This window comes from Elephas maximus, chromosome 3, assembly GCF_024166365.1.
Source record: "Elephas maximus indicus isolate mEleMax1 chromosome 3, mEleMax1 primary haplotype, whole genome shotgun sequence".
Lineage (NCBI taxonomy): Eukaryota > Metazoa > Chordata > Mammalia > Proboscidea > Elephantidae > Elephas > Elephas maximus.
This window is the reverse complement of record NC_064821.1, coordinates 184,321,950-184,330,530: the sequence shown is the minus strand read 5'-3', so window position 1 is coordinate 184,330,530 and position 8,581 is coordinate 184,321,950.

Here is an 8,581-nt window from a genome sequence, read left to right as displayed (position 1 = left end):
AACAAGCATGGAACTTGCCTTTTGGCCATCAACTTCAGTACCTTTTTATACTCTTATTGTTGTTCATTATTATTATGCTGTGTAACTCTTTTTAAAAAAATTCCAAGTAGTTAACCTTGGGTAGACATTCACTGAAAAACATTTATTGATCACTTGTATAAACTGTTTACTGTCTAGTTGGGAGAAAGGTAAGTAAACAAATGGTTACAATCAAAGACAAAGCATATTTGGCTATCGGGAGACTTAATAAATGGTTTTTGATGATAGCATAATGACAACTTTTACTGGAAAGCTAATAACCACAACTGACTTTTTTTAAAAAACATTTTATTGTGTTTTAGGTGAAAGTTTATATAGCAAATTAGTTTTCCATTCAACAATTTATATGCAATTTGTTCTGTGACATTCGTTGCTATCCCTGCAATGTGTCTGTACTCTCCCCATTTCCACCTTGCCTTTCCTGTTCCCTCCCTTCTGTTTCTCTGCCCTTCCTTGCCTTTGCCTTCTCATCTTTGCTTTTGGGCAAATATTGCGTGTTTGGTCTTGTATAGTTGATCTAAGAAGCACATTCCTCACTGGTGTTATTGTTTATTTTATAGGCCAATCTATTATTTGGCTGAAAGGTGACTTCTGGAAGTGGCTTCAGTTCCAGGTTAAAAGGGTGTCTTAAACGATAGTCTGGGAGGTTCCTCGGGTCCCTGTCAGTCCAGTAAGTCTTGTCTCTTTTGTGAATTCGAGTTTTGTTCTACATTTTTCTCCTGTTCTAACCAGGACCTTCTATTGTGTCCCTGGTCAGAGCGGTCGTTAGTGGTAGCTGGGCACCATTTAGTTCTGGTCTAAGTCTAGAGGAGGCTGTAGTTTGTGTGGGCTGTTAGTCCTGACTAATTTCTTCCTGAGGTACAGCTGACTTTTACAAAAAGTGGGAGAAAGAAGCCGTACATACTCATACCCACGTGTGTAACATCCCCCCTCACTAGTGAAAATCATCCAAATGTTACATTTCAATAAGTAACTGGCATTTTCTTGGCATTTTAATCTGTAGGAAATTACAGGCTGTAACTTTGTAGCATATCATCAAGGGATGTCAAGTAGATTACAGTATTATTGCACTTGGATGTCACTGCCCGACATTGTTTTGGTCTTTTCCTTACTAACAGTTACATTTACTAGATCTTATTCATAAAGATCACAGCCAAGAAAACCCTATGGGGCAGTTCTACTCTGTCACATGGGCTCACTATGAGAAGGAATAGACTCAACGGCAACCAGCAACGAAAGCAATGATTTCCACAACATCGTGTTAAAAAGAATATTTGAACTAATTTCATTTGTAAACAGCATATTCTTGTTTGATAATGAAGACTTTGCCTACTTCTGTCCTCTCGTTCTTTTCAAGTCATATTGGTTGTTGATTTGCTCATCCTTTTTGGCTCTCCAGGGCAACGTATGACCTGAAGCTGACTCTAAAAGAGGAGAGACAGGCCAGAGATTTAGAGTTTAAGGATTAAACAAAACAGTGTGTTTACAGCACTAGATTTGGAATTAAAAAAAAGTAGAACTTCCCTCAAACCCAATTTCAGGTTTAAATTTTGCCACTTTCTATCTTGGTGGCTTGAGCAACTGAGCCTCTCTGAGCTTTGATTTTTTAAAATCTTTAATTTGGGGTCACCGCTGCCCTAGTTTCCTCACAGGGTTAACTGTGAGGATCAAAAATTAAATAATGTGTACAAAAGCTATTAATAGCAAACAAGAATATGCTATTTAAAAAGTATAACAGCCCATCAAAATATATTAATATTACTATACTGGAGTTAAGTGGCGGGAATGAATGTGATGAGGGTGTGGGCAGGTTAGGTAGGCAAGACTTCATTTAATAATTCATTACACAAATAATTACTGAGTTTCTATTATGTGCAGGTTGCTGGGAAGACAACAATGAACAAGTCAGGGTCCTGCCCCTGTGAGGCTTATGTTCTACTCAGAGAGAGAAAATAAAAAGCTAAATGAGACAAATAATTTGACTATGGCAATTGTTGTGAAGGAAGCAAATAGAGTGACATGATAGAAAGTCCATTGGAAGAGGAGTTTCTCAAGCTAGAGTGATCAGAGAAGAGCTCTCAGAGGAGCTGACATATGAATCAATATTTTAAGGAAGAGAAAGAAACTGATTTAGGTGGAAGGGATAGCAAGGGCAAAGGCCCTGAGGCAGGAAAGCGGCTGGTGTGTTTGAAGCCCAGAAAGGAAGCCTGAGTGGTTGGAGTGGGGATAACATGAGGCTGGAGATGTGCATGGGTGATGATGGAGGGTCTTGTCGGCCAGGGAAAGGAGTTTGAATTTTTATTTTAAGAGTGACATGAAGCTTGGATGGTTTTAAGTAGGCGAGTGACATGAGTTGCTTTAAGGAGACGCTCCAATTGCTGACTGGGGAAGAGGGGAAACAGGGAGGGATCTCAAGAGACTATGCAGTTATTCAGGTGAGGGGCTGGTGGAGGAGGGGCAGAGAAATGGTCAGATTCTAGATATGAACCAAAAAGATTTGCTGATGGTTTAGATGTTGGGGGTGGAGAGTGTGAGAGGAAGAAAGAAAGGTGTTGTCTTAGTTATCTAGTGCTGCTATAACAGATACACCACAAGTGGGTGGTTTTAATGAAGCCCAAATTCAGGGCACCAGCTCTAGGGGAAGGCCTTCTCTCTCTGTTGGCTCTGGGGGAAGGTCCTTGTGTTTTCAACTCCATTCCTTGGTTCCTTGGCAATCTTCATGTGGTGTGGCATCTATCTTCCCCCATCTGTGATTTCTTGCTCCTGTGCCTAATCTCTTTTTATATCTCAAAAGTGATTGGCTTAAAACACACCCTACAGTGACGTGGAAAACCCTATTCCCAAATGGGATTACATCTACAGGTATCAGTATAATCCAAATCAAACCTATTGTCATCATGTCTATTCCAACTAACAGCAACCTTACAGGGGTTAGGATTTACAACATGTATTTTGGGGGGACACAATTCAGTCCACAACAGGTGTGTCAATTGAGTCCTCTGAGAAGCAGAGGCTAAGGAGTTAGAAGAATAAGAAGTACACCAAACCAAAACCCAAACCCAGTGCCATCGAGTCGATTCTGACTCATAGCAACCCTATAGGACAGATATTGGGGGGTAAAAACCAAAAACCAAACCCATTGCCGTTGAGTCAATTGTGACTCATAGCGACCCTATAGGACAGAGTAGAACTGCCCCGTGGGGTTTCCAAGGAGAGCCTGGTGGATTCAAACTGCCGACCTTTTGGCTAGCAGCTATAGCTCTTAACCACTACGCCACCAGGGTTTCCATATTGGGCGGTAATACCTCTGAAATGAAAAGGGGGAAGAAGTAGGATTGAGCAGAGAGAGCCTCAGACTGAAATACAGATAAAGTCTTGATCAACCCATTGAGGAACTCCAAAGCAAAGATGGCTTATTAGAGAGAAGTCCTCATTAGATAGAAATGTCTAAGCCCTAGTACTCTTCCTCCTACTGTGCTCAGTCCTTGGCTGGGGACTGCTTGGGAGGAGTATACCTGGGCTCAAAAACTGAGATGGATCTTGAAGGTGCTAACATCAAGACTGACAGCTAATTGCGCTGCTTGCAGCTGACTAACAAGCTGTTTCTTGAAGGCAGATACAACTGATGCACCTCCCTGGCTATCACAGTCCATCCCTTGTACCATGTGGATCCACTTCCCCATATACACCTGGGGGGTAGCTCTTCCACGGTTCTAGTGGGCCTATCTTCCGGAAGGAACTTAGAAAAAAAAGAATTTTTTTTTTTTTTTCTAAAGAGAGAGGTTAATGGGATGAACCACAGCCTCTGTTGCTACGGGTGGTCTTGGGGCTGCAACTGGTAACTAATTGTCTCTCCTCCATTATGCATTCTAAATTCCACTCTTCCTCTCTGCTAGAGATGATTCCATTATCATCTCTTCTGATCTTGAGTACTTAACTGTGGTGTAACTCAAACTGATATTCCTTAGGGGGTCTGAGCCCCTCATGATCACACCTTTCACGGGCTGGGCTATACTTACCATTCATGGTCACAGTTGGCCAAGAGAGTACAAAGAGGTGCCTAAGCGAGTTTCATACATATTATTGCCCTATTGTGTAAATAGAAGCTCTACCTCCTTCTTCTGATCAGTGTCAATATTCCTACCCTAGGCTTCAACCAAAGCCAGCAGCCTTTCATGGCACCCAGTTTATGGGCTGGGGTAGTTTTCCTAAGTGTGCCTCCAGAACCCAAAGAGGCCTACCAGACGTTGTGTTTCTTTGTGGATGCACGATGCAGCAATTTGTCCTTTTCTTTGGAGGGCATGTCTCAGCACACCCCTGACCAATGAACCCCTAAAAGCTTTAATAAAAGGGCAAGTCCTTTGAAGTTTTATAGACTTTATGTCCCACCCCTTGGAGCATACGTGTCTTACCCAGGCTTCCAGGTGTTAGCCACCTATTGCTTATACTCTCTACTCAGCACAATGTCCTTGATGTCATGGATCAATGTGCTGTTCTGTGGGATGTCCAGATGGTCTAGGTCTCTTCTGCCTATATTATGACATAGGTTGGGAGAATAAACATAAACGGGGACAAAACTGTAGATGAATATTGTTGTCCAGCCTACATGAATGCTGACTGTTCCTGATCCTCTTTCCTGATTGGGATAAAGAAGAAAGTATTTATCAAACAAGTGGTCACATATCATGTACTTGAAGCCATATTTATCTGCTCTAGCAACAAAACCACACCCAGCACCGTGGCTATCACCAGGGCTACTGCTTGGTTGAGTTGGCAATAGTCTACGTTCTCCAGGATGTATCTTTTTCTACAAAAACACATCTAGGGCCAGAGTGGTGAATTAAACAGAGATTAAAAAAAAATTTATTTATTTATTTTTTTATGCATAGAGACCACTGTTCTTGCATCCTTGAGATCTTAAGGGGTGGCGCTAATCTTCACCTTCCCTCCAGGATGCAATATTGTTTTTTGTTTACTATCTTGGCAGGTTGAATGTTGACCAATTCCTTTTGGTATAGTGGCTCTGTATAGTCTTTTTATCTTCTTTTGATGCTTCCTGTGTCATTTAATATTTTCCCTGTAGAATCCTTCACTGTTGCAACTTGAGGTTTGAATTTTTTCTTCAGTTCTTTCAGATCGAGAGATGCTGAGTGTGTTCTTCCCTTTTGGTTTTCTATCTCCAGGGCTTTGCACGTGCCACTATACTTCACTTTGTCTTCTCGAGCCACCCTTTGAAATCTTCTGTTCAGCTCTTTGACTTCATCATTTCTTCCTTTTGCTTTAGCTACTTGACATTCAAGAGCAAGTTTCAGAGTCTCTTCTGACATCCATTTTGGTCTTTTCTTTCTTTCCTGTCTTTTTAACGACCTCTTGCTTTCTTCGTGTGTGATGTTCTTGATGTTATTCCACAACTTGTCTGGTCTTTGGTCATTAGTGTTCAATGCATCAAATCTATTTTTGAGATGATCTCTAAATTCAGGTGGAATATACTAAAGGTCATATTTTGGCTCTCATGCACTTGTTCTAATTTTCTTCAGTTTCAACTGGAACTTGCATATATGAGCAATTGATGGTCTGTTCTGCAGTCGGCCTCTGGCCTTGATCTGACTGATGATATTGAGCTTTTCCATTGTTTCTTTCCTCAGGTGTAGTCGATTTGATTCCTGTGTATTCCACTCGGCAAGGTTCACGTGTATAGTTGCCATTTCTGTTGGTGAAAAAAGGTATTTGCAATGAAGAAATCATTGGTCTTGCAAAATTCTATCGTGCAATCTCCAGCACCAAGGACATATTTTCCAACTACCAACCCTTCTTCTTCGTTTCCAACTTTCGCATACCAATCACCAGTAATTATCGATGCATCCTCATCGCATGTTCAGTGAATTTCATACTTTGGACAGGTTATCAGGAGGGATCAGCCCCTGGAGAAGGATATCATGCTTGGTAAAGTAGAAGGTCAGCAAAAAAGAGGAAGATCCTCAAACAGATGGATTGACACAGTGGCTGCAACAATGGGTTTAAGCATAACAATGATTGTGAGGATGGTGCAGGACCGGGAAGTGTTTCCTGCTGTTGTACGTAGAGTCACTATGAGTCAGAGTCGACTTGATGGCACCTAACAACGACAAATCTTGGCGGAGGGGAGGGGTTATGAGGTTTGGGGAGAGGAGTATACTTTCAGAGGCTTCTGTTTGGCCTTCCCCACCATGATGCTCTTATCCCATAAACCAAGAACCCAATATGGGGGCTTCTCCAACTGCCAAAGATGTCAGTCCCGATTACACATTCAGGGATTTGGGCAGTGACCACTGGGTGAGTCTGTGGACCCAGTGGACCCACTGTAAGCTTCAACCAGGACTCCATTTTACCTAGCCCATATGTCATCCCTCTAGTGGGGTCCACAATGACATTTCAGGTCTCTAAGTATCAATGTCAACTCAGACCCTGTGTCCAGTAGTCTTTGAAATGTCTGGATATTTCCCCTCCTGTGGTGCACAGTCACCTGAAAAATGACTATAGGTCCCTTTGGGGGAAGAACTGGTAGAATTACTATAGTATATATTTGCTGTGATGTTGCAGGGTCTTTCCTCCTGGGAACCTGGCCACTTCTTCATTCAATAGGTTCCAGATTTGAAAACTATCTCAGGTCTAGGAACTGGGGAAGGAATCATGGCTTTTTACTGCGGCAACTATATTCAGCATCCTGCTTATCCATCTTGCTTCCTTTTGACTATATATATAAAGCAGTACCCCTCTAGGCTGCCCATCTATTTTGTCTCTAACCCGTTGCTGTCAAGTTGATTTTGACTCATAGTGATCCTATAGGACAGAGTAGAACTGCCCCATACAGTTTCCAAGTCTGTAATCTTTATTGAAGCAGAATGTCACATCTTCCTCCCATGGAGCAGCTGGTGGGTTTGAGCTACTGACATTTTGGTTAGAAGCTGAACACTTAACCACTGTGCTACTGGGACTCCATTTTGTCCCTACAAATGGCATATTCTGCTAACCAACTCTACGACTCCCTAAGGAAATCAAGTTCCCTTGGTTGGCCCCTTAACTTTGCTGGTCGTTACAATAACTGTGACCTCCTGGCTTCTATTGCTGCCACTTGGCCTCTATTGCCTGGTAGTGGGAGAGAGTTGATTATCTCCATTGCTATCAGTGATCCCAGCTCTGTGATTGCCTCTCCTACCACCATCCCTGGCCTGCAAAGGACAGCCTCCACTGAACTTCTTAACGATGCTTGTGTATAGTTCACAATACACTCCTGACGTTCTTGGTGAATGGTGTGTCCTCTGGGCTTCCATGGAACCCACCATAATCCTATGGGGAGTCTTCAGGTTTCAAATAATAAACTCATTCCAGCACGTCCACTCCTCTGAGCTTTTGAACATCTTCCTCCACTGTCTGATGTGGCAATTCAGGCATTTCAACTTTGTTCAGTGTAAGCCATCACTTTTTCCAGGCTTTAGGAGCCACCCTTGTAGCAGTTTGCTTCATCCTCTTGGGTCCTTGCCAAAGTGTTAAATCCCATATCCCAAGATAGTGCCCCCAAACCAATAAACTCTTTCCTCTCCGCTTTCATATTCTGGCACCCTTGATTAAAAAAAAAAAAAAAATTGATTAAGCACCCTAAAAATCTAGATCCAAAGGAGCGTCCCAGCCCATACACGCTGAGCATTGGCCCCTTTCCTCCCATACAAGGTCCAGCATGTTATCTGCTGAATTATACTGTGACTTAGCCCTAATTACCATCTTGGCAGCCAGCAGAGGAGATGGGGTAGATCCTGAGGAGTGCCTTGTTGCCTTTTAGGGTGAGACCCCTGCAGTGTCTTCCCTGGGTAGTGTAGGGGTGTTGGGGTAGGAGGGGGGGAGGATGGGGGACAGGTGCTAACTCTTAATGGGGAAGGATGGGCCATCTTTGCAGGCTTCGTAGGTTCAGAGGAATATGGAAACCCAAATCTTCAGGGACATTTTCATTCAGATGTCCCCATCCCACGTGTCAGGGTTCTAGTCTCAGGTTTTTTCAACCAGGGCCTAGGCATAACAGGACCTATTCTGGCTGGGGGTTCCAGCTACTTACCTCAGTTGAATGTTCAATTGTCTTTGAAGCTCTGCAACTCTATTAATATCTGAGCTGGGTCTTTATCTTTTACTACTCTCAGACTGCAGGAGACAAGGGCTTCACAGGAGATAAGCCTTCACAGTTTGTTAACTGCCCTCAGCTTTTTATCACCCTTCTGTAAGATGCCAATGTAATTTAGTAATAACCAGCCCATTCCATTGTCCTTGTGTGCACTATTCCCCGGTACTTTTCAAATGCCTGAATCATTTCACTGACCAGGGTGATTCCCGCCATCAGATCATTCTCCTAAATTTTTCTGGCTGGAGAATGTCTCAGCAGTGTTGTCACTAGGGTTGGTGTCATCTAGTGCAGTAATTCATAGTGTCAATCCCTCCCACCCCCACCACTTGGGACCTCCTCCCATATCAGACCATACAGAATCCTTAGTAATGTTTCCTGTACTAATGTCACTCG